The following is a 27,157-nucleotide window of genomic DNA, read 5'->3' as shown; positions in this document are numbered from 1 at the left end:
AGCCAGAATCCAGTAGATTTTCACTAATTTTAAAGGTCTAAATTATATAAAAATGCAATTGTAAATTATTAAACCTTATATGTATGGTCATAAAGGCGGAATTTTCCAATTCTAGTCGCTCTACAATGACGCAAACGATTGCATGTTTCACATGACTTTGAGGTAGGGCATATCAAATAGTCTAGATCCAACGGTTAATTCGAAATTGCTATTTAATTGTTTGATGACATCGCGGCATCGTTTCTAGAAATAATTTCTTTTTACGAGCATTTGTGCCTACAAATCGATTGCATGTCTCTTGTCGTGATATTAAGGTAGGTCATAGCAATTCAAATCGATAAATATATTCCATGATTGAGATTGATTCTGGATTTATTGGTTTTAGGTTTAATTAGTTACTTAGTGAGTGGTTATCAATAGCTTTAAGTGTTTACTTTATTAGCATACTTGAAGCTACTTAATTGTCTATAGAGAAAAAAAAACTGTTCAATATATCAGACACTTATGACGGCTCTGGAAGTATAACACCAAAAGTATAACATCATAGAAAAAGACAAATAAATCAAAGAAGTCGCAAAAATATTTATCAACAAAAACTCTATACCGTTAATACAAAACGATAAATAACAATCAAACCGTGACGTCACAAATGCGTATTCATTAGACCCGAGTTACATTGTCCTTTTTCTGTGGCATTTTTTATTATCCGTCAAGATGTTGTACAGTCGACCACTCATCAGACTATACTTTTACATTGCAAACTCGGTCTTATTACAACCGAATAAAGTACCAGTGTTTAGCATAATCTGCTGACGTCTGTTCTTACGTAAGTCAAATTTACTACAAATTGGTTCCCAAAGGACCTCCTTTAGGTGTTCTATTTTTTCTTCCCGGCCTGGATCAATGCAGACAGACTGATACAATCTAGACAGCCCAGTTGTTGGAAGCTGATTATCGTAGAAGGGTGTGATGTAGAGATGTGCTGATGAAACATGATGAAACTTAATCGAATTATAAAAAATCGAAAAACATTCATTGAGAAATACAAATATTTGTGTTTTAATGATACAATGAATACAAATATTTACACATACATTTTAATTAACAAATTCAACAAAGCGGATTCGTCAGCGTTTAAATCGTTAATTAACTTAAAATATTCTATTATTTAAAATTGTAGTAATTATTTTTTTTATCCTTTTCGCTGTCGTAACATTAAATCAGTACTAATTAAAAGAGAGTTTCAAATAAACAGTCTTTTCTACAACTAACAACATTCCGAAGCTCATTATTGTTAGTTTAAACAAACACGAAATAAAACAACAGTGAAAATAAATTTCTTTCTTGCATCATTTGCCGTTTTACGAATCCTAGCTCTGTTTTGCTCCAAACTAGCTGTGTCTGAGACGGCAGTTCGTTTCTTAACGAGAGCTCCCAATTCGATTTATAAATTAGCAACTAAGCAGAACTCGGAAGAAACAAACAGTAGGATATACTCGGAATACAATACGAAAAAGAACGGTTTTTAATACCAAGTTCACTAACGCGTAGACGAAGATACATCGAGCTAAATACTGGAGCATCTTTTGTAGTTTAAGTACGATTTTGGAACAATAACGAGTATTGCTAATGTGCTGGAGGTTGCACAACATACTTATAGGAATAAAAATAAATAAACATAGCCTGATGAGAAAGGAATAATATTATTTTGGATAAGATAATCTCCTTTTATTCGCAATTCTTGGTAAAAAAAAGCTACTGCAAATTGCACTCAGTTAATTTTTAACACGCTTTTATTAGGTCGCCCTGTATGTAATAACTATGTAATGGAATCTAAGGTATTTTGAAACTTAAACTTTATCGATACCTAAAATTAAGCAAGCACAACACTAGTAAGTTAGGGGGAAGAACAACAGCACGATTTATTGTTAATGGCCCTCAGCCAGACGTTAAACGCGATGAATTCCTTACACAAACAACTGTAGGACGAGCAAAATACTGGAGGGAATGGATAAATCGCCGCAAATAATTGCTAATGAAAAACTAAGATAGTCACTAGTCAGCTGTTTACAGCTTTATTGGAATTACACAGACAGGTTACAGACGGCGACATCTAAACGAAACATTTTTGTGTCTTATTAATTTGTAATAGGTACAATTGTCCTTCAAAAATGTCAGTCTGACTGATATGGTAGCGAATGTACCTATACAGCATGTCCCAAAATATAGTGTCAAGCCTCTACCTCTGGGCTTCGGCTTGACACTATATTTTGGGACATCCTGTATGTAGGCACCTACATCCTTTGAAACCCATGTTATGTGGTGGGACGACGCGTTCTCCTACCACTTTAAACCCTAAAATATCACCGCATTTAAACTACTGAAAACAATAAGTGTCTTCATTTTGGGAATCACATGCACTCTCTTCTTATACTTTATGAATTTTTATCCGACAAAATTAATTTTAATTATACATTTTTTATCTATAATGTACGAAGGGAGTAATTAGTGGACTTAATAGCTTATACCATTCACCCGTCATTGGCGAAGTAAATTAACTTAAATATCAATTTAAATTAATTAAAGTGAACATAAATTTTAATGGTTAAACAATAATTCATAAAATGAGTACGGAGGTCGTCGAATGATGGTGTTAATATTAAATGGATGGCAAACAATATCTGTCGCAAAAACTTTAGATAAAATCAAGGAAGAGGAGCTGTAACTTTGTTAAAATCAAAGGAGCGTTACTTGAGACTAAACTTTATTAGCTAATAATGTAGTTATGCTTGCAATATTCAGTATAAAATATAATACGGGCAAGTAAAGCCTTCGCCACACTATGGTGTGCTTATTCCAGCATTGGAACATTTGGACAGATTATTTTGTCTTCGCTAAATTGACAAGTCTTACTTTGTGATGGGACTATGGGAGGCACCAGATACTGATGTCAGTTTAAAGTGTTTAATATTAATTGTAGATAAATGTATTCTCACGAGACCTATTTATTATAGAGGTATAGTTAAGTACTGATACTTCAGCAAACTGAAGAAAAGTAATAACTTTAAGATAAATTAACACCAATGTCTGATAAAAATGGAATCATATCGTTGGTCTCCAGATACATCTCAGTCACACTGTCGTCCTTTAAGTGGAAAAGTCCTTATGATATTCACTTTATTCAAGATGTAAAGCCCTTTTATCGCTTGCTTTCTCAGATCTTGAGTTCAAACGATTCGCAATTACGACGAAACTTTGCAAATCGTGAAAATCTATAGACAATCATAAAAAGTATTTATGGTAAGTAAGTACTACTACTCGTATCTCTGCAATTCTTGAAAGAAATAAAGAGTGATGGATTACACAGTCTCTACAATTAAGTATCGATAGAAATACAAATTGGTTTCGGTATAGTGAACAGCATCAGTATCTATTTGTAACTGGAAGATGGTTATTTTAACTACATTATTAGTACTTTGTGTTTTTCTGGTATAACAAAATTTTAACACTAATTCTCTACGTTGATATACTACCTCAATAAAATTAACAAAACCTTAAATTACTTATGTATACAGACTTTTTAAATACACTTTCTCAAAGGGACGAGAAATAATCAAAATACCAAAAGAGAAAACTGTACAGGGAAAATTATAATAAAAATTATCACTGAAGAGCAGAATTTATCTAGTTCGGCGATTAATGTTGCTAATAGAATTCATTAAACTGAATTAATTACTTTTACATCGCGGGGAAGGAAATTATTTCTACATTTTGATAATGATTGATAGAGTAAAAATTGTACGAAAGTACGTGATGTCTATTGCCTTTTTCATGATACACGCACGATACAACTTAGTATAAGCTTGAATTGTTTTCAATTAAAACATCTAACTATATGTTACAGATGATTAAGTACGTTATACTTTTCTCAGTACATTAAGACTGTTTTGACCACGTTTTTGTCAATAAATCATCGAAATAACACTTAAGATAATATTTTGCGGCTAAAACCCAGTTTATATAACAAACGTCGCATTAATTTATAAACTCTATAATCCCATATCCCACAAATTTCGAAACCGTGTCTGGGTTACGCTATTCCTAGCATCGTAAGATATTGCAACGATAAAGATTTTTGTATCGTCTCCAAATTCAGAGTTGATTTAAGAAACCAGGTGCTTTATAAATCTAACGTTTCACAGAAATAATTTGGTAGCTGTTAGGCATATTAGTGGCGTTCGCGTTGGTAATTTAGAGTGACAGTGGTAAATGGTTGCTATATTTTGTTTAGAGTAATTATAACAAATAGGTCGCCGTGAAAACTCCTGCGGGCCGGGCCCTAGAAACGTCAGGGCACATCAACTCACGGTGCATCAGGCGACAACTTGCATAATTTTCCTAATTGATTCAGAGGAGCTAAGGTAAAAGTGAGTGGCTGACATTTTACCTTCAGCGAAGTGTTTTTAATTGTTCACTGAAATCAATGTCTCTCATTCTAAATAACTTTTAAGACAGTTTCGATGTTAAAAATCGTAAAACAATTAACGACAGTTTCAAAAAGAGGCAAACGTTCTCGCTACAACTGAACAAAATTATGTTTCAGAAAAAACTAACATAAACCGTGAAGCATGGCACAAGTTTATCAACTAAAGCAATTCTAGTTAAAACTTCACCTCTCAAAACCAAACTTTCATAATATCCGCACTTTCATTTGTCGCAATTTTGTGGTAATACCCCCCATTTGTCGGGAAATCTGGTCGGGTAACTTAACCCGGTGGAAAAGTGGCTGGCGGCTCTACGGTTCTCTATGTCCGTCACGTTATTAGTAATGACTAGCGGCCGCCCGCGACTTCGTACGCGTGGATCCCGTTTTACCCCTTTCATCTATCTTACGCGGTTTAGATTTTTTCATACAAATGTTTTTTTCCCGCTAACTCCCGTTCCCGTGAGAATTTCGCAGTATCCTGTTGTAACTAAGCTTTAAGTTTACTAAGATACCTGCATGCTAAATTTCAAGCGTCTAACTTAAGCGGTTTAGATTTTTCACACAAAAGGATTTTCCCGCTAATTACCGTTCCCGTGGGAATTCCTAAGTATACTATAACCTGCCCAGGAGTATGAAGAATAATTGTACCAAGTTTCATTAAAATCCGTCGAGTAGTTTTTGTTTCTATAAGGAACATACAGACAGACAGACAGACAGACAGACAGACGGACAGACAGACAAAAATTTTACTGATTGCATTTTTGGCATCAGTATCGATCACTAATCACCCCTTAATAGTTATTTTGAAAATATATTTCATGTACAGAATTGACCTCTCTACAGATTTATTATAAGTATAGATTTATGAGCTTGTCGCTTTACGTTCAACAGACACCCGTTAATGACTGCCAAGGAACTGCTCTCAATTTTATTTATTGACTTCCGCGGACCTTTAAAAGTCGATTTCGAAGTTCGTCTCGATTTTTCATGTGCTTGGTCTTTAATGCCTTTAATCAGTGGTTATAAAGTTGGAGTCTTTCGCCTTAAAGACACAATAACATCAACTTTGTTTACTTATTCCTGGTTTGGTCAGGCAGGGTAAGTATTAGGTATAATTTGGAATTAACTTTATTGACAGTATTTAAGGTTACGTAACATTAAGGCTGGGTTGCATCATCTTACTAGTCAAACTCCATACAAATGCACCGGTTGTTGTCATAGTTACCGTTAAAGTTAGTTGGTGCAACTCAGCCTTAATCTTTTACTTGTGGTGGAAAACAATTTTAATTTCATTNGAGCTTGTCGCTTTACGTTCAACAGACACCCGTTAATGACTGCCAAGGAACTGCTCTCAATTTTATTTATTGACTTCCGCGGACCTTTAAAAGTCGATTTCGAAGTTCGTCTCGATTTTTCATGTGCTTGGTCTTTAATGCCTTTAATCAGTGGTTATAAAGTTGGAGTCTTTCGCCTTAAAGACACAATAACATCAACTTTGTTTACTTATTCCTGGTTTGGTCAGGCAGGGTAAGTATTATAATTTGGAATTAACTTTATTGACAGTATTTAAGGTTACGTAACATTAAGGCTGGGTTGCATCATCTTACTAGTCAAACTCCATACAAATGCACCGGTTGTCGTCATAGTTACCGTTAAAGTTAGTTGGTGCAACTCAGCCTTAATCTTTTACTTGTGGTGGAAAACAATTTTCATTTCATTTTCATCTGTGAAAATAAAAACATTTACGATTTTTGTTTTCCTCTCTTTTGAAGTCCAATAGAAAAAAACGTGTCAAAAATATCACCTACATAATGTTTTATATTCGTCATTTTCAAACCGAAACACACACCACAAAATTCTAGGAAAATTAATGCGTCCTTCTGAGAAACAAATTTTGTGTAAAACAGGTTTGTTAGGTTTTGAAAGTAAATTAAAAATATACCATTATTTTTACCGTTCATTTTGTTGTCAAATACATTTTCATTTACAGTTGCCATAACCAAAAATAAAAGTTTCCAGTTGATTAAACAAAGTTGGTAAAATTGCTATTTTATAACTTGTACACAAAACCTACCTACCTTCATTAACTTATCTTTCTCATATTTTCAACGTCCTAGAAACGTCTAGCATCCCAGTATATTTTAGGTAAACACCATTATCCCTAAATAAATCGCCTCTTAATCTAACCGTGCCGGAATCGATGGCATATTTTTTCTTGTAATTTATTAATAACATCAATTTCTCGGGTGTCCCCGGATTCCCGCCATCGACTTTCATTAATTTTGCTGATGGATGTCAAGTATGGCCAGAGTTTGTGTAGTAAATCAATCAAGAACAGACCTTGTGTTTTTCTTGGCTTTTTGATGGAAAATGAACGAAAAATGTGATGAAAGTTTTCAAAATCTTAGAGTAACCGATACCCTACACAAAAATCTAAAATGACAGAGTAAAACTCTAGCTTTAGCATGAATGGATTGTGAATCCATTCGTGTCAATTATAACACAAAAAGTGGTGGATCTACCACTTATTGTTTGTGTTATGAAAGTAGGTACTTTTACTTTAAACAGGCAATTCCTTGACTCTTCCTTCTCTTTCCATCATACTAAGTTCAAACTCACTCGACTAAAAAACATTGAGTAATTATCGCATTTCTTTCAGTATAATCAAATCCACCACCCAATATTACGTATCCTTATCAAAGTCAAAGAGAAGCCTACAATCGTAATTGATCCAATAAACCAAATCCGAAAAGGATTCAGTTTTCCTCTTGTAATCAAAGGCAGTCACACAGTGTCCTTTTTTAAGGCGGCCGTAAAAGAGCCGCGGGCTTCTCGCAATATCACTCGAATAGTTGACTCTACTATGGCTAGAGGATCGTAATAAGACGACAAGGGAGACTACAAATCATAATAAATTCGGCGAACTTATTAAGTCCGCGACACAAACAATGGAGCGAGTTATTGGTGATCTACCCCCGTTTTGTCTAACCCCCGCCCGCTCAAACCCCCGGCTAGGGTTGACATGTGAAAACATTATATTAAAGTCTTGAAGCCTTGTTGTTATGTTATATAATAAATCAAGCTCCTGTAACATGAAGTATTTACTAGTAGTTTTGCTACTATTATTCTTTTCTATTTTTTCGTATTTTGGTTTATCCCAAATCCTTTCAAAACGTTACATAGCCGGTATATAATAATAAATAAATAAATATCCTTGGACATTTTACACTGCGCTTCTAGTCCCAAACTAAGCAAAGCTTGTACTATGGGTACTAGACAACGGATAATAAACATACTTAAATACTTTTTTTTTTGTAAATACATACATATTATACATAGAAACACACCCAGTCCAATACAAACAAATATGTTCATGCACAAAAATATTTGTACTGTGCGGGAATCGAACCCGCAGCCTCCGGAATAGTAGTCCGCTTCGAACCACTACACCAAACGGCCGACTAATAGTTAGGTACATATAAATACAGACTCTTTACACGGATTCTTATCCCTGTGGAAAAAAGTCTTCAAAACCAAGACCAACATGTAACTTACCTTCGTAGCAATTGGTACTCTTAGGCTGAGTTGCACCATCTAACTTTCACCGTAACTATGACGATAACCGGTGTATTTTGTATGGAGTTTGAAAGATTTTTGACGTTTGTCAAAGTTAAAGTAAGATGGTGCAACCCAGCCTTAATCTAAAATTTGAGGAAAAAATCTCAAAATTTTAACTGAAAATTACCGATCTAACTTATCAATAACTAGCTGACCCGGCGAACTTTGTTCCGCCTTAATGGCAATAAATAAGCAGACTTTTTTTTAATTTCGAACGGGATAAAAAGTATCCTATGTCCTTCTCCTGGCTCTAAACTACCTCCCTGACAATTTTCAGCTAAATCGGTTCAGCCGTTCTTGAGTTATAAGCGAAGTAACTAACACGACTTTCTTTTATATATATATAGATAGAAGATAGCAGAACATTAAAGGCAGCCCTAGACAACGCCAACAAGTGGAGCAATCTTCGCTTTATCGGAAAAAGCTTCGGGAACAAGAGTACACCAATTAACACGAGCAAGAATAAACTATAATGCGAAGCCACGGGTAAACAGCGTGTGGGATTGACGAGCTAACGAGAAACAAAAGATGATTGTTACACGTGTTTTCAATTTTTTAACAGCTCTATTAATACCAAATTTAACTGTCTTTTGTTTTTTATTGGCTTTGATGAATTCTGTAAAGATGTTAAGGTCGAATAGGCTTCAGTTTTGTCGCAAAATTAAATTGAAGCAAACAGAAAAGGGGATGAAGGTATCTTTGAGGAAACCACTAGTTACATGTTAAATATATTTTTAGTAGGTAGTTAGGGATATGAAAACTTATATTGATACTGTAGTTAAGAAAAAAAGTGTCGACGAAATTTTCTGTGATAGACTAAGTTCTGTTACTGGCAAAGAAAGACGCGGACAGGAGTGTGTATAATAATTATAAACAGTATTTATTTATTATTTTTGCCCTGAGGGAGTAGCATTTAAGCAGTAAATAATTAATGCTTTATTTACGTTGATAACAAAAAGGTGTGCCCTATAAGTAATGCGTGAAAGAAAACTTTTCGCTGAAACACCCGCAAAAAACAGAGCCAGCATTTTCGCACCTGAAGTTATAATTTAATTATAAAACTCCGAACCTATAAAGCTTTCAATGTAATCGCTCCGAATTTTAAATAAATCAAGGCAACAGCGCGTATGCACAGCGAGCGACATGAATGAGTTTGACGTCCCAAATTACATGGCTAATAGTGAGTTTTAATTTATGGTGCATCGCGCGTTGTTATTAGCTTCCTACTCACTACAGCTCTTTGCCAATGGGCAATTATTCATTGGCTGCTAAATTAGTGGAGCGAGGCTATTAATAACTATCAAAGATGCTGCTTGCTTGCTTTAACACCCTTCTTAACTGTAGCTACTCACAGGTGGATAATCCATTGCAAACGCCCAGATATCAATTATGAGCACCCGTCGAGAACCGACGTGGAATTGACTTCAGAAGTTGAAATAATTTGTTACTGATGCTAGCCGAATATTAATTCCCACTTGAAAAGTATCATTAGAGACTGACGCTGCTATAAATCTTGGCGCAGCCAGAATTCGGTGCAACGGAACACGATCGGCCACTCTAGTTAATTAATACACAGGCCGAATCGTCCCCGATGAAAATACATTACTGTAAATCGGTGTCACGTGCTCTAATTTCTTGGATACGTAACACGGTTGGACCATTAGAGCCGAACGGACGAATTCGGATCCAATCTAACAAAATAGCGGCAATTACAATCCAAAACTATACGCAATAGTGTGTAACGGCGATCCTTATAAACAGACGGGGAGGACTCGCAATAATAGTCGAAATATCGTTCAATAATGGGGCACGCGCGTCGGAAAGTGTGGGCCAAACAATAATAGAAAGGACAGAGGCACGTACTGTGGCAGAATTAATCAGTTAGCCGCACTTGCGCCGAAGTAAGGAAGAGTCGATTAGGAGGGTACCTTGAGGATTATTGAGACATCGCCGCGGCCAGCTGCTGCGGCGGCCGATATTGGCGGGACCCCACCAACTTGTTCTCAACTGCCCAAGAATTTCTAGAGAGCAGAAACTCCGCCGTTCGATCATACTTATTGGAAAAAGGGTTCTCGTTCTCTCCGAGTGTTACACTCGTATTTACAAGCTGGACATTTCAACTACTTCTGTTATAGCGTCGGAAGCAATGTCATCTGTGAGATAGAGATATATTTTTATATGAATTTCCTATAACTTTATTACTGTTTCCCATTTTTAAGTGTGTTTTTCGTACTATTAGCTCCGATTAATTTTTGGGATTACCTGATTAGTGTATTACTTACTGTAGTTTTAATCCAAATCCGCTCCATGGTTATTAGAGATAGATTAATAAGCTCGTGTCTATCCAAAAAGATAAAAATAACAGTAACTTAAGTAGGATTAACAGATATTTTAAATAGTCCATACTTACCTACTTGAGGATTGCCAATCAATTACTGACATCAAATGTATAAGTATTAAAACAGATGCAGTTTGAACTATCAAACGGACGTTTAAAAATCTATAGCCGTTTTGCAAATACAGAAAAGTCCACTCTCCAATGCAGTTTCAACAACAGCATCAGAGATAATCCAGTTTAACTTCAGTGCGCGCATTACAATAAAAATGGCGTTATTTCATAAGCACAACGCAAACCGGGTTTAATTGATAGCAACTGTCTACAGCATTTTTGTGCACGGGTTATGCATAGCTTATTTTTATTGCTTTATGGCCTAGAATTAAGAATAACAACAAAAAATTGATCTGAATTTGCTTTTATGTGTAAAAAATAGAAAAATTCATATCAATGAATGTATGAAACATGAACATAGAGATGATTCAATTTGTTGCCAAATATATTTTTTTCTTTCTTTCTTTCATTCTTTCTAATTATTAAAACATACCAAACATCCATATAAGATTCATTCTCACAAGAGAAAATTTAAAATAGAGTCCAAATATTTATTAAAAATGAAAAGTTCTAATTTCCTGTCACGTTCCATAGAAGATTTTTCGCATAAAAATCTAACCCTATCATGCTTTCAGTATACTGGCCTTGGTAACGTCGTCTCTCAAATCTCACTATATTTTGATGAAAGCGTGCCCCTTGTTCTTGCGAATAAGCCCCCATAATTATTTATAAATATATCCCAATGAGAATGGGACGTACATCTTTAGCGACATTCTACTATGAAGATGGAAAATTCAAATCGCTATAACTTCTTAAAAAGCAAATATTTTCGATTTGTAATCGCATTTTTTTATATAAATTTGCTTATATAATCAGAATATAACAAGTAAAATCCATGCGCAAAAAAATATTTTTTTTTTGTTGACCGGTGTAGTTAGTTATTTCCCCGACAGTTATTTCGTTATAGACGTTCAGTTCATTGCGATAATGTTTTTGTACTCGTCAACGAAATGGAGTTTGGAAGATGAACCATATTGAATAATTCAAATCGTACAATTAGATGCTTATTTATTTTAATAGAACTCATTTTCCGATTTGACTTCGTATTGTCGAGCGAGATGACGTCATATTTGTTCTTTATAACGCGTTCTTTGCGATAACTATAAATATCAAGTTTAGGCTTCTTTAGATATTGATTCTTTAGTCGCTCTCAAAAACTCAAACGTACAATTTGCTCTGTTTTACAGTACTTAGTAGCCAATATTTGAATCCCAAGGTACCTTGACCTACCTATTGATTGAGTCATGAATGAAGCTTATTATAAAGTGTGAAACCAAGGTTTTGACTTCAGTTGTAACAACCTCATATAGTTTCTTGACCCCCTTAAATGTACAAAGAAAACAGACGTGGTAGGATTTAAAAAAAATAGTCAAATTTACACCTACGCAAATGAGAATTAAAAAAGTTTTCTTTTCAGCTTTCTAGTTTGTCTATGACTTTAAAAGTCCCTAAAGAGAACATTAGCTATGAATGTCCGTCTCCGACCCAAACATCTGCCAACTGTCGCAAACTTCAGCAGTCCTGTTAGATGACCCGTATCACTAAAAACTTCATGACTTTTCTAGAAGTCGGTCTATTAAACTATTAAATAAATTGAAGCATTACACGCTTTCTTGAAAAACAAAGTAACCTTAATGTTATTGATAGTAGAAAAGGGGTCTAGACCACTGTCAAAACTAAGTTAAATATCAGAAAAAAACAATCAAGATTTTAGGTACAACTTGACAGAATTTTCTTGAAAATTTACTTTTATTTGATATTTTTTATCAAACAACAACAATTAGATGAGATATTTTCAAACGTGTGATAAACTATAATCCTAGGTGCTATAACTTTTTTTATGCATGACAAGGCAGGTATTTGACCGCAATCGCACCTGTAGGCTTAAGATGCACGCCGTGATAACTTTTATCGACGCCAAAATGTATGAGCAAATTGATAAAATGGCCTCATTACCGCTTATCGCGGCGCACATCCTAGTTAGGTGAGATGCAGTCTAGGACATAACTAAGAACTAACTATGCAAATAGATGTTCTAAAGTAATATCTTTACTATAGAACTAAACAATGGTTTATGCGTGTATATTGTACTGTCTTAAAGTTTCCCCAAATATCAGATGGACTGGTCCCGTCTGGTGTGAAGTGGCGTAGTTCTGCGGTACTAATGCACAAAGCGTCTACCACTGATTGGACAAACTGATTCCGAACGCACCCTGCCCACCCTTGTCCAGGCCAGAATAACAATAGACACGGGGATGAATTTGAATTAATATCCCCGTAAATCCATTTATAACTGAACCCCTCAGTGATTTCAGTGTTAAGGTCGTAGTCCTGACACTTTGACAACAGATGGCGTGGTTCACTCGAATATCTATTGTCTATTGATATCGCTTGAAATGGACAGTGATTATTGCGACAGCGAATGTTAATAAAAAGATTTGGACGCCCAAACACCTGTCTTGTCCAAACACCTACATAGTTCGATCTATCAAATTTCAATATTCAAATGATAAATTAATAATTTCTTCAACGATACGCAAAATTCGTAAGCCTACGCCTATCTGACTAAATTAAGCCTACGCGAAAATTAAGCCGCATTGATTTCCAAAAAAACTTGAATCACGCTTTCTTTAAAATTCTCATTTTGATTCATTCTGTGCAATTTATAATACCTCTTAGTTAATGATCTAACATTCAGTTTGTCAAATAAACTCGTAGGTGAGTCAAAGAGTCCACTACAAATTCATTGGAGCAGTTGTAGCGTCGGACCATTTCCCTAATCCCTGAGTCCGCTCGGGCGTACTGTCTTAGGAACGCTCCATCTGCCGTTTGTTACAGTTAGCTGCATTACCTAAGTCGGCAGCTAGCTTGTTGTTACTATCAAATCTGGACTTAAAAATCTAGATTTGAAATCCGGACTAATCTTTGAATCAATGTGAGGATAGATTAGAATACTACAAATATTTTTATTTCTTTAATTTTGTCAGTTTTATTTTTAGGCACAGTCACGGATTGATATCCTCTTAGGTACAAGTGTTAAGTAGGTAGTTTTCGCAAAAATGATGACAAACTAAACAAACACTCCTACTAATTTTCAATTATTTCATTGATAACGCATCTTTTTAAAGGTTAAAGGAAATCTATCTCATATCAAAATGTATTTTCTCTAACTGAAACAAAAGGTGTCGCTTTCATTGCACAGATAAACTTTATTTGTGCGAGAGCTCTTTACAAGGCAAGCCATGTGTTAGCACACCGGCCCGGCCGGTGAATGCAGCGGATATGCTGTCCGGCTGCCGGACGCCGGGACGGCCGGCTTTGACTGTCAATCACAGAACGTTGATTGGATTTCGGTATTGGCACCAATTCTGACGTCACTTCACGTTTCGAAACCGTATAAAATACACGTCCCTATTACAATATTGTCAAAAAATAATTTGCCCATGCAAATGTCCAATCAAAATCATTCCCTGTCACAGAAATATAACAATACCTCTATTGCGATGCATGACGCGACCGAAATCATTGCCCGAGTGGTTCACAATTGGATTTGTGACGTTGTACAATTTTACAATATGTATGAACGTAAAAACCAATCAACAAACGGCAAAATGTTTTCTATCGGTAATGTAAATGTACAGACGGTGGCTTATCAAGCTAAACACTGTGGTATCATTGTAATTAAGAGCTTACAGGGCTGATATGTAGGTACCATTTTAAACTACATCTCACCTAAAATCAGTGTGATTGCAGTCAAATACCTGACTCCCTTGTTCTGCATAAAAAAGTTGCTAGGCCATATGTATCCAAAAATGTATAATAGTCTAATCTACCTTCGATTGTACTNCTCGACTTTTATGGCCGTGCAGTAGAAATGGTTTTTGTTTTTGACATGTCTTTGTATGTTTATTAATATTGTTATTTATGTTTTAATTTAATTAATTATGCATCTTGTTATTATTTAATTTTAAATTTTTTATAATTGATTAATTTATTGAATGCTTAATTTATGGTTTTTATTATTATTTTTTTACTCTTTTTTCTGTTTTTGATATATAGCGCTGCAAAAAGGCACCCACTGAAAATCAGTGTCTTGGCAGTCACACTGTCAAGATATTACTGAGTGGGTGACCTTTTTTGGCAACTTAGTAATATTTTTTTTTATGTAATGTCTTTATTGCCTGAATCTGTGGTTGTCAAAATAAAAATATTTTCTTTCTTTCTTTCTTTCTTCTTTGATATGTAGGTACCATTTTAAACTACATCTCACCTAAAATCAGTGTGATTGCAGTCAAATACCTGACTCCCTTGTTCTGCATAAAAAAGTTGCTAGGCCATTTATGTATCCAAAAATGTATAATAGTCTAATCTACCTTCGATTGTACTTGGTGCTTAATAAAGATGCAAATAATATGATGAAGCGATCATGCCCTTGTATAACATTAAATCTGTTATTTTCTAAGAAAATCTCAACAAAAACTCTCAAGCTAGGTGGTTTACTGAATTCATGAATATCTATTATTACTCGCATCGACAGCCGGTATCTCGCTAAGTGCTCTACACATTATGAGCTAAGGCGATAATAGGTGAGGAGCTTGTACGATGAGCTCAGTCTCCTAGCAAATACTGAATTTGCTTCTGAGCATGACGCTGTCTGCATACGGCACAAATTGTAATGCAAAACTGAGCAGCGAAGAGGATAACGATTTCTCTGACGTAAACTATGCATTAATATTGTCATTTATCTCTATTTAGTATATCTAAATTTCATTGTTACGAAATGGAATCCATATATTTCATCATCATCATCATTTCAGCCATAGGACGTCCACTGCTGAACATAGGCCTCCCCAATGATTTCCATGTTGATCGATTGGTAGCGGCCTGCGTCCAGCGCCTTCCTGCTACCTTTATGATGTCGTCGGTCCACCTTGTGGGTGAACGTCCCACGCTGCGTTTTCCGGTAGGTACGCGGCCTCCACTCCAAAACCTTGCTGCCCCATCGGCCATCAGTTCTGCGTACTATGTGCCCTGCCCATTGTCACATCAGCTTGCTAATCCGTCGGGCTATGTCAGCGACTTTAGTTCGTTTACGGAAATCCTCATTGAATCCATATTTATTAATCCTAATGAAACGTTTCCCCGAAAGTGTTCCGAATATTCGAAAAGGATGAACACATCTGTTTTAACATTTACACGCTATCCCTCAATAATTCTCGAAGATAGGCCCTTCATATCTCAGTACTCGCAGGTCCAAGATCTGGTTACAATTACAGATGTATTATTTATCAGCCGGCGCTCCTCGTCCGGGGGAAAAGGAATTGATTTCTGCATAATTTATCAACGAAAACACCTCCCGGAGACCTCTCTGTAGCACTAAAAACAAAGCATTCGTTTGTATTTTACTACTTTCGCCGGAATAAATGCATTTTTTATAACCACGCGTTCTCTTTGCCAAATGAAAGTGAATTTANTTACATAATGTGTATCAATTTTTAAAGTTCATCAAGTAATATTTTTTGATTATCAACGAGCCGGCGAATAATGAAGATATAATCCCCTTTGACGTGTCTGATATTTTATTCAAAAGATGGTTTCGTTACCATAATAATTAAATGTACTTTATGAATATAAAGTCTTAATCAAAGTCTCGTAAACTGTAACTTTTCCTAGTATTCAGCTCGATACACATTACGCATATTAATTACGAACTGAAAGGGACAAACGCAAAATAAACAAGAAGAAATCTCTATCTTTGGAATTTTAATTAATATTTATTAACGTAACTTCTGATTGGTTTATGAGTTTAGATAACTTTTTTCATGAAAGTTTTATAATCAAAAAATACAATGTTAATGGGATTGAGATATAGACTCAAAATATGATTATGTAAGCATGACTAAGCTTTCGTTTTCTTATTTAGATACGAAGAAAACAATCTTTAGGAAAACCCAGCTAGAGCTGGCTGACTCAGATTAGAGTATTCACCACCACTGCTTCAAACTAGAGAGAATTGTGTCGTTACAAACCTGGTTCAAGCACAAACAGTGTCTCTGTACCACAACCGGGGCGGGCTCACTGGCTACACATGGCTTAAACTCTACACGGTCCAAGCAGGGTTACGCATCTGGCTGTTGTTCAACAGAATCTGAAACAAGAACGTTTATTTATAAACAAAATAACAACTGTAGTAGAAAGACAAACAGACTCGTACTTCTTTCATGTTTGACTAGCTTTTGCTTGCGGTTTCACCCGTGTGAAATTTAGTTTGTCACAGATCCTATATGTTATTCTGGATTATCTAAATATATAAAAGGAGAAACTGACTGACTGACTGACAGATCAACGCACAGCCTAAATGGCTAAACGTAGGCACTTGAAATTTGGAAGGGACGTAGCTTAGGTACCGTAGAGGTGCACTAAGAAAGGAATTTCCGGAATTCCCACGGGAACGGGAATTAGCGGGAAAAACGGGATTCACGCGTACGAAGTCGCGGGCGGCCGCTAGTAAACAATAATACTGTAAAGTTTCATTAAAATCCGTTCAGTAGTTTTTGCGTGAAAGAGTAACAAACATCCAGACATCCAAACTTTCGCATTTATAATATTAATGTAGGAATTAGTAGGATTACTCAGTTTGGAATTAAAGAAGCAAAGCTGATCTTGCTACTTAGAGCTCTCTTCCCGGTAGAATACACATTACTCGAGTCAGCTGAGAGAGATTCCGACCCAGATCACTGTCGGCTTTTTGAATCAGAAAAGACTCACGCTGTCGCTGCACCTGCGTTTGCGTCTTTTCATTTTATGCTTTCTTTATGGTGCTTTTCAGAACCTATTATTCAATAATTAGCTGAAAAATAGCTTAGTGAATTAGACAATACTCGCAAATCACTTGTAGCTATCCATCTAAACTGAGTGACTAAAGCATACAAAGACACAATTTGGAGTTTCATTTCTGTAGTTGCTTCTCAACGTCCGTAGGGTAAACATTTGCCCGGACCGGGCTGAGTCAGATTCTTGGGGTAATTACCGCCGCCATAAATTAGAGTGGTCGGGTCATTGCGACCCGGGGCACGCGCGGACACTGTCGCTGCACCGCAGGCCAGCTGCGTGCTAGTTACTGCCCACGGTACACCGCTCGAGATATCTCTCGCACGAGAATTTATCGATTGTGCTACATTATTTATGCGATCTAGGCCAGTATTATTCATGGCCGCCGCTCGAAGATCTTGGACTTGCGAATATTAAACGACCGTTTTGGGAAGACACTAATAGACAGACGTGTGTAGTAATAAAATGGAATTGCTGCGTTTCAACATCACTACAACTTTTCAAACTTTCAGTTCTAAATAAATAAAGTATATTGTCACTAAGTCCCGTCAAAACAGCTAAGTAATTTCCTCTTCGCTGTCACAGCTTGCGAAATAGCGAAAATATCAAGCTCATAATACATTTACCGTACAGCTCACCAAAAAGTGCTGTTTATAAGCGCTCTAGGATATTCTCCTTGGATGGAGCTATTACACGACGCCAGCTTGTTTCTAATGCATGTCGCCGTTCTAACTAGTGGCTGCGAGTAATCGCTCTCACTAGCTCACTACTGATGAAGTTCCAGCTTGGAACAAGTTTCCCTGTCGGAACTTCCGCGAGGTGCATGTTCCGACCTGTTCTCGATAAGAGGCAGGGCTCAACCCTAAATCCTAACACGTGCCTAGCCCGGTCTGGTTAGCCCACTCACTCTAGCAATTAAAACTTTACCTAAACGTTTCGATGAAGATTTTCATTATTAGATCGGCTCTGTCGTTCGGCAGATACATGTTTAGATTACGATTAATTTGAAGAGACTAATAATAATCTTATTCATTTGGACAAACTTCTAGATAAGATATATGATAATGTTTGTCAACTTGCACTTGGTGAAAACCCTGAAAAAGAAAAAGCTATTAGAACACGGCTTAGTTTTAACCAATTTATCAAGCTTAACTCAATTTGTATTTGCTTTAGATTGCTTCGCAAAAAGACCTGCAAACTTTTAACACAACACTTTCCCTAATAGTTTGTAATGTATTCCGTTCGGAGCAACGTAAATAAATTAGAAAGATTACCAAGCAATAAAAAGCAACGAAGATAAAAGAAGAAAATCGTTCTCAATTCCATTTCAATGTCGCCTTTGTTTTTTGGGGCCGCCAATTTGATCGAGCGTTGAATAATGTTTTTCGTCAAGGTCCTGGGATAACTAATGTGGCGGTCTATTAATTGAAGATGGCTGTCGCAGTTCTTTAGCGGGCTCATTGGAATGCAAGTCATGGCGCCGCGAAGTTGTCGGGGCGAGGGGCGCTGGGGCCGCTCCCGCGACGCGGGGCCAGACTTATGAGGATTACGGGAAAATGTGTATTCGATGACATTTTTCGGGCCGTAGAAAAAGATGAAATATAAGGAATTCTAAACGTGACTCGAATATCGTACAAGCCGTCACCTATTACCGGTCTATGTGCGTTCTTTTCGCGGTCGGGCGGCCGGGCGCCCGTGAAACCGAGCGTGACGCTCCATTCCGATATAAAAATGTAAGTATGAAAAAGCTTTGTTAAACGCGTCCTGGCTTCGGCGAAGTGGCAAAGTTTGAAGTGGAAAACTTTTCATGGAGAAATCTTTGCGGGAAACGATTAAATTTTAAGGCTATTTGTACTGTTTAAAGTGCTGGTACGAACAGATTGTCTGCCACCGTGAATTCGCTGTAACAAGCTTATCTCGGACTACTGCTTCTTGTTAAAGTTACGATCTTTATGAATTATTCACAACAACAAATTCGCCGTTACATGTGTAAATTGGCTAGCTCGGAAAATTCGATTTAATCGTACAAAGTTGTTTAACACTCGTGATAGTATTATCCAATAGAGTGCAGACTGCAGACCACGCAGTCTTTGGAGATTATTTTAATGAAATAATTAAATTAGTGGGAGTACGGTGGACAGTGAACGCCAGCGGAATCCAGAGCAGGAGGCGGGCTCTGATTTCATTTGGAGCCCACAGATTATCTTTGTTCGAACACTTTGCACGATTCCACAACTTTGTACAATATTCGCATTGAATTAGTGGAGATAGGACGATCGATACCTTATCTCTGGACCAGGTCTCGGCCAAAGAGTCAAGTAAGAGATTTTTATTCGGAGATAAGGAAAACAGGACTTGTTTGTCCGACCTCAAGATTCCACCGAACATTTAGTGTGGCTCGGACCCTCGTTACAATCACCGCTGAATTATTTACCGAGGCCCAGCTTACAAGGCTGAATTGATTTCTGCATAATTTACACAAAGGAAACGTTACGGGGCGAAACGTAAAAATGGCAATAAAACGGTCTGATTATCCTTGCTGAAATTACACCGGTGAAAATTGAGACTTTAAAATTTTAGGATGGTTATCCGGTTTTACGGGTGGACGTTCCGGAATCATTGGCCGCCGGGAGATAACTATTAGCCGAATCAAGGTTGGGGGAGGCAAAAATAAAATCAGTACAGGTATTAGGATTCGGTGCACGTCCCGTATCGGAGGATTGCGAGGCAGCGGGCGCCCGTCCGACCGAGAGATACCTATTCCTACCTGTTCTTAGACAATTACCTCTACGTAAACGGAAAATTGCTCGAGAGCTCTCGAAAACGTGTTTTCTAATCTTGGAAAAGCCGGGTCGGGGCGAAAGGATTCCTGTTCCACGTTTTCAATACATGAACAAGATTGCTGGCGGAGATATGGCCTGATTAAACCACCCCACTGGAACGCAGCACACTGCGAAATGTGGACGGAGTTTCGCATACAATTAATAACCAAAACAATATTTTCACAAAGTTCCGAAACTACACCCGGTCGTTTGAAACAAAGTGAGCTGCAGACTATTTTACGAGCAATAAAGTTCTGAGCTCGTGAAAAACTTCACCTTGAGCATTTGAAAGTATTATTCTTATTGATATTCTGTACGGATAATTTCAATGATCATTTTTCATTCTGCTGAACTGAACTTTAATATTTTCTACACGTGAGATTCCGGTTTCGTTTGTATTTTGAATAAATGTAGCTGGACTTGGAAGCAGCTTTGAAAATATTGAAATAGATTCATGGTCGGGCTTAGGTCACCCGCTGTGTAATTTTCAGACATGATGACTAATATTTTCGGTCAGGTATAAAGGCAGGTGTTGCGCTGCGACGCGTCGTGGAGTGTCACGTTTTAAATAATCTATCCAAGTTCTTTTTATTAGGTACATAATAAACTGCGTTACTATTGTTTCATCATCATCATCATTTCAGCCATAGGACGTCCACTGCTGAACATAAGCCTCCCCAATGATTTCCATGTTGATCGAAACATACGCTGTTGTTTAGACAAATATATTATTTCCAATTTTCCAAACAATGCAATAGTTAGTTGATTGAAATTCGAGTCATTCATATAGGTATTCAACTAGAGGCCCGCCCGCGACTTTGTACGACTGGCCCCCGTTTTGTTACATGGAGCTTAGTAAAATCCGTTCTTAGCGAATATTTACACCCACCAGGAACCTACGAGAAAGTATCTTCCAAATTTAAAGTTTGCAGGTGTTATAGCTTCTGAGATTTCGTGATGAGTGAGTCAGTCAGTGACTTTTCGCTTTTACTACTTCAAATAAACACTACTTCCTTATAAAATGCCTTATCTTATTTAACGTTTAGATACTCTTGTTAGCAGTTTTGTTTCTCAGCTGAATTTAAGTTACTTCTTAGGGACGACACCAGCGCGTATGAAGTAGGCGCAAGTTGACGCGCCGTAAAATCTCACTTTGTGCTTAATTTTGGAATTATAAACTTTGCGAGTGAATTTCACGCTAAGTTCAAGTTTCACTTTAAAATTGCACACGGGTTCATGGGTATAGTAAGAGTTTGTTTTCTTTAAATAACTTTTCTAGTGGTTAGAAAATGCAATAAGCGCTAAAAGATGTGTGTGATAATATAGCAATACAAGAGGTAGTTTTAAACAGGTGACAGTAATAATTATTCATGTATTTCTTTTACTTTTACATAAGACTGCGTTTGATCCCAATCTACTTAAGTATAATACAAAATCTAAATGCGCAGTCACTCAAGCCTTTAACATATTCAAAGTCTTCGAACAAGACAACAAGGGTGTCTACTAAAGTATGCAGATAATATGAGAGTTGGCGAATTGTAACTCTACGGGTAGGTATGATTTTTCCCNTTATTTATATTTATTGAAGTTTATATATTTCGGACCCTTGTACAGAATAATATTTGAATTAAAAGTTATTATGATAAATGGTGACATGAGGCAACTAGCCAATTTCCCGCCTTCGTATCGCCCGCGACGTGCAAAAATTGCTTTTCTGGAAAATAATATAGAGAAAAAAGGCTCCATGCAAATTTTTGTAAAGTCATTCGGAGCCGTGCGTTTGTATTTCTCGGCTAAGGGTAAGGAACGATTGTCGTCGCGGGGAATTCTCCTTTATTTTGTCGGAGGGACATTGCGCGTCGGGCGCAGGCAGCAGCTGTTTACCGGGCCGACTGTACCCGCATTGAACTCTCCGATGCACTGTGGCTCTTATTAAACACAGTCTAGGAGACAACGGATCGTGCGGGCGACGTTCTGATCAGTTTTCCAATCTTTGTCCCGATGCTCCGTTTCACTTCGCACCATTATCATTTTAATTAAATAAACAAATAACTCACAAAACCCAAAGTGAATCTTGCAAAAAAGAAGGCAAACCAACAACGGTAAAGTTAATCAAAACACGGGTTTCTATTCAATTAATCTAGTTCCGAAGTAAATCACGACAATGACGCGACAAAGAGAACTCGGCTTTATTTGGCGAAGTTGTTTTCCTGACGTTGTCAGTTGGCGCAGCTCGGATTCGCCTAATACGGGGGCTCACTGTCAGCGGGGTGATTTGATTTTAATTAATTAAAAAGATAATATTTTTGCGGCCAAAAAGTTAACAGAAGCTTAGTAACTTTATCCTTATTCATAAGACCTAAACACCATCCCGAAAGCTATTTTAGATGAAACAGTTAATTAAATTTTTACTTCAAAATTAAATCAACATTTGACAGAAAGCGCTACTTAAAAAGGCTGAAACCGTGTCATGCCATTCATTTCAATTTTAATGAATAATCTGAAAAGATAATTCGTCAGGTATAGTCCTAACCTATGACTAAACAGAATTATTTTTGCTGTTCTCTTTCTAGTTTAATGAACTAAGAACTAGAAGGAACTAATTTATTTTACTAAGATTCGAATGAGTTACATTTGACTGCCAGCAAAATGAAACTCACCTTAACAAAACCTACCGCAAATAGGTGACAGTATAAAGGAAAAAAAGCTTTATCAGCGTAATATTTCTCAAGTAAAAATCCAGACAAAGAAAATTGTCGTTCCCGCCGGTACTCACGCCCCGTCCTAAGGTCAAGGCCCAATTCCCTCGTAAATACAAACAAATGGGATCCGCTGGAATCTCATTGGCCGATGCTTATCATATTTTACGATTTCGTAAACTAACGAATAAACGTTGCAGTAAGCCCCGCTTTGTTTTATGACCGTGTGCTCATTATGTAGTACTTGAATCAGCTATATTTTTCAGTTGACATAGCAACGGGCGGTTTTAGTAATCGCCGTGCCCTTAGACGTATGTCAGTCAAACTATACGCAAGGGAATGTAGTAGATTCCCAATTAAAGTAGCATTAGGCAGATTAAAATTAGTGTCCACTTTTAAAAAGGTTAATGCACTAAATGGCCTTTTAAAATTATAGTTAAAATGCGAGATTTCCCTCTGGTGCTACAACTAAATTACTTAAAGAAATTATTTTGTATTAAAATATGTATTACATAATAGTTACAGAAATTTAATAGAGTATTTTAACGTGGTTAATGTTCATGTAGTATGCAAAAATTACACAAAATGACTCATGAAACCATTTACTACACATCGCATCCGCGTGCCTTTGAGATTGCTGGATTTGAGACGTGATTGCTCTGCTGATTACAAAATTACATGCATAAATCACAATAAAAACAATGTCAGTAGGAACAGACAATTAAAAAAAACATCTTAATAAATAGGCTAGATGACAAAATTTCAATTATTTGTCCGTCAAATTAAAAAATATTAGACTCATATTTTTTATTTTCTTTCATAATTAAAGAATAACAATGCTACATCGAGTTGAAATGGCGCGATACGTCACGCATGAGTAGAATTTTTACTCAAAATTTGTCTCAATTTTTTTTTATTATCTGATTTATTTATTTTTTTTATTTCTGATTATTGACGGACTAAATAGAATTTCGATTTCATTACCCAGTCATCATCCCTATTGCTAGAGAGCGATCTTATAGCCAGTTGATCTGTGGTTGAAGATTCCAGGTGAAGCTTGTTTCCTTCTTCTGCCTGATGATCACTTTCTATCAAGTGAAATGCTGAACAAAGAGCTTCCTCGTACTGGATAAAAAATATAAATTATCCACATAAAGGCGACATAACCAATATACATTTACACTGCATCTTATGTTGCTGTATTGTTATTTTGTTACAATAACAGTCCGAAATGATGGCAACTGTATGTGCTATCACCTAAACTAAAAAATTAGAGGTACAGATGACGACACGTCCAAGCTAAACACTGTGGGCTCTTATCTACTTGTAATAGGGATGATTTTGCAACAAAAATGTAATGTTGATGTGCTGTCGTCTGTGGCCTACCAACTGCGCCTATTTCTATTACCCATTAATGACTTTCCATCATCTTGCCAAGTGTCAATTAGACGCGGAAACATCACTCGTTTGTGTTAATTTTAATAACCAGCTCATTAATTCAGGAAATTAATACGAGCCATTGGTTCGGAAAATGCGCTTTCAATTTAATAAATTCTAAACAGTTAGGTAATACTCGTGAATTTAAAACGTTTATTAATAAATTGTTTTCCCGTGCCAAAAGAAACTGTCAATTTTATAAAATTGTACTAAATCAGAGATTGTGACTGTTCTTATATCCTAAACATTTACTTTGCTTTGCAATCATACATAACTTTGCTCAAATATTAGATACCTACGAGTACGTAGATAGTTCGGTGCCAATATCATTGCTTTATTTGCTAGAAAAATTTACATTTTCTATGGTTGCGGATTACAAAGACCGTGACAGTGACCCATTAATGGGTGATCAAATAAAAAGGATTCATACCCGTTTTCACCACCAATCCCTAATTTTTAAGTGACCCCTATGGAAACAAAATTCCTGTCATGTGTTACCATAGGGGTCTCTTAAAAATTAGGGATTGATGGTGAAAACGGGCATTAGTCTTCTACGCGTCTACTAGAAAAGTACGTATACAGGTATACTCGTACCTGTGTCGCTGTTTAGTAATCGTACTTTCGTGAACTGTAAAATGTCTAATACCAAAACTAATATGTGAAAACCTTTCCCGATTCCTCCTTTTGTCTGTAATAGGTACTACGAAATCCCTCGATTAGGTAACTTTGCCCTAAAACTAAATATAAAACCTTGTTGCAGGTCCCTGGCTGTAGCGAGAGATAATTTGCGAAACGGTAAGTCCTAGCCCCTAACCGACTATTTGTATTCAGGGAAATGAGTCCCACTGTCTGGACCTTTGGTTTTTAAGATCCTATTTTCATCGGACGCTCACTAGAAGATCTTGGATCTTATTACAATTTCTGCAGGTTCAAGATAATGGAACGGAATTCTAAATTGGGACTAATTGATCGAATTGATTTACAAAGTAAAGGGATCTTTATTCAGATCTCAAGATTATACATACAAAAGCTTTTTTTACTTACGCCATTATTCTTTTCGTAACCAATAGTTGTATTAGAATCTAATTTTAGTTTGAAGACACGTAACGAACGTAAATAAAAACTTAATATCTTTAAAAACTATTCTGATACAAATTGTAATAACCAATAATATTTTAGTACGCAATAGAAACAGAAATTGGGTTTTGTGCTACTGAAATAAAAATAGAGGAATATTTGCAAGGTCGTGCACAAGGACCTCCATACTAGACAAGTTATACAACGCATCTGTAGATTACTACGAAACTCACGAAGGTAGGATAGATGAAACAAAGGTGTCTCTACATTACTATGATAGAGCACGCAGTCGATCGCAGACCCGCTGGATAGAACGCCATCACAAAGGCCACTGAGTCCACCATGGTCCAGTGTACTCGCGACGCCTCTAACCGTCAGAAATGGAAGTACATCGCCAGGAGAGCTACCCTCGGATATGACATCGCCCTACCATGTACCTCGTCAGCCCAACCACGACCACTCTGACAAGAGTGCTTAACTAAGAAGAAGAAGACAAAACTATGACAATGTGTATGAATTTGAAGTTAAGTTTGACGTTCACGCTGTGACAATATTTTTATTTAGAACATCTTCTTTAGAACCTACTTAAAAGAAATCTTTGGTCGTGCTGCATACACACTTATAAAAACGGGGGCATTTGGCGAAGTCACTGTTCCCAGTCTTCTTATTTCGTGGAACAGCCCTAATAATATGCCACAACTCATTCTGATTTATAAGGTCTCGTTATAATTGCGCGCTTCGCTGGCGAGCCGCACTGTTGCAATTTTCGTGCAACCGATCCGCGAATGGATTTATTCTTCTGCCAATTTACTTCCCTCTGTTAGGTTTTTGTCTGGATAATTCAATTTTGAGGCTCGACGCTTCGTAATTTCCTTGTAGGCTTTGTCTGAGATGAAGTGTCATTAAAGTATTAAAGCATTAGTGGCGTAAACGAAAGCGAAGAAGAAGTATGTAAATGAAGTGTATTTTGGGTTAATAACAGTACGGGCGATTTCCAGTCGTGCAAACAGGGCTCTATGGGAGAATACAGTAGGTTTACAAGTTTAAAATTGAATTTAGGTTGATTTTTTCTGTTCTTAATTTGTTAACCACAGTTGAATGAATATAAACCCCGCCTTTTCTAACGAATAGATCCAATTTGGTCTGTATCTTCTAGTGGCTCTCCACTTTACCTTCTATAGATTGGGCAATATTATTCTAGTTCTTCAAATCAAGACCTGTCTTGTAGATACAATTATTTAACATACTTAGGTAAAATATTTAGATAGCACAGAACTAAAAGTTCATCATTAGAAGACCTTACGAATTTGGATAAAGTATCGTTGTTAAAATATGGATTTTCATTACATATTTTAACAGGTCGGCTTGCCAACATGTACCTACCACACCTGGCACTTTCAGACCTCGAATCCGACACCCATTGAGCCTACCCTCTACTCTATTTACTGTATGTGTTAGTAATCTCAGAGAAACCGTGCGAAGGACGTCTCAAAATAGTGCGCCTATTTTATGCGCGTGAATCAGCGTTTACAAGCGCTTGCGGCGTGCGCGCGCGCATCGTTGGTCATTCCACTGAAAAAACATTTTGTACGAGTAGGCCGACAGTTATATCATTTTTATAAGTTTATTATATAAACAAACGTATGGCATTGGCTATGGTAGAATCAACGAGCGAGTTTATTTTTTTTATTTTTGTGTTTTATGTTTTAGACTCAAGGTGCTTTGGGAGTGGTTTTCA

At 36.7% G+C, this 27,157-nt stretch overlaps 1 protein-coding gene across 5 annotated transcripts in view; it reads left to right on the top strand.

The window, feature by feature from the left end:
* The window catches only part of mbl (splicing regulator muscleblind), a 343,781-nt gene that overhangs the window by 117,516 nt on the left and 199,108 nt on the right, over window positions 1-27,157 (top strand). For all 5 annotated transcript variants that reach the window (XM_028307005.1, XM_028307001.1, XM_028307000.1 and 2 more), the window contains one exon: window positions 25,103-25,137. The gene's annotated coding sequence lies outside the window, so the exon portion shown is untranslated. The remainder of the gene's footprint in view (window positions 1-25,102; window positions 25,138-27,157) is intronic.

Source organism: Ostrinia furnacalis, unplaced genomic scaffold (genome assembly GCF_004193835.3).
Source record: "Ostrinia furnacalis isolate ACB-3 unplaced genomic scaffold, ASM419383v2 OfSCF2054, whole genome shotgun sequence".
Taxonomy (NCBI): Eukaryota; Metazoa; Arthropoda; class Insecta; order Lepidoptera; family Crambidae; genus Ostrinia; species Ostrinia furnacalis.
This window is presented reverse-complemented; position numbering and strand designations above follow the sequence as displayed.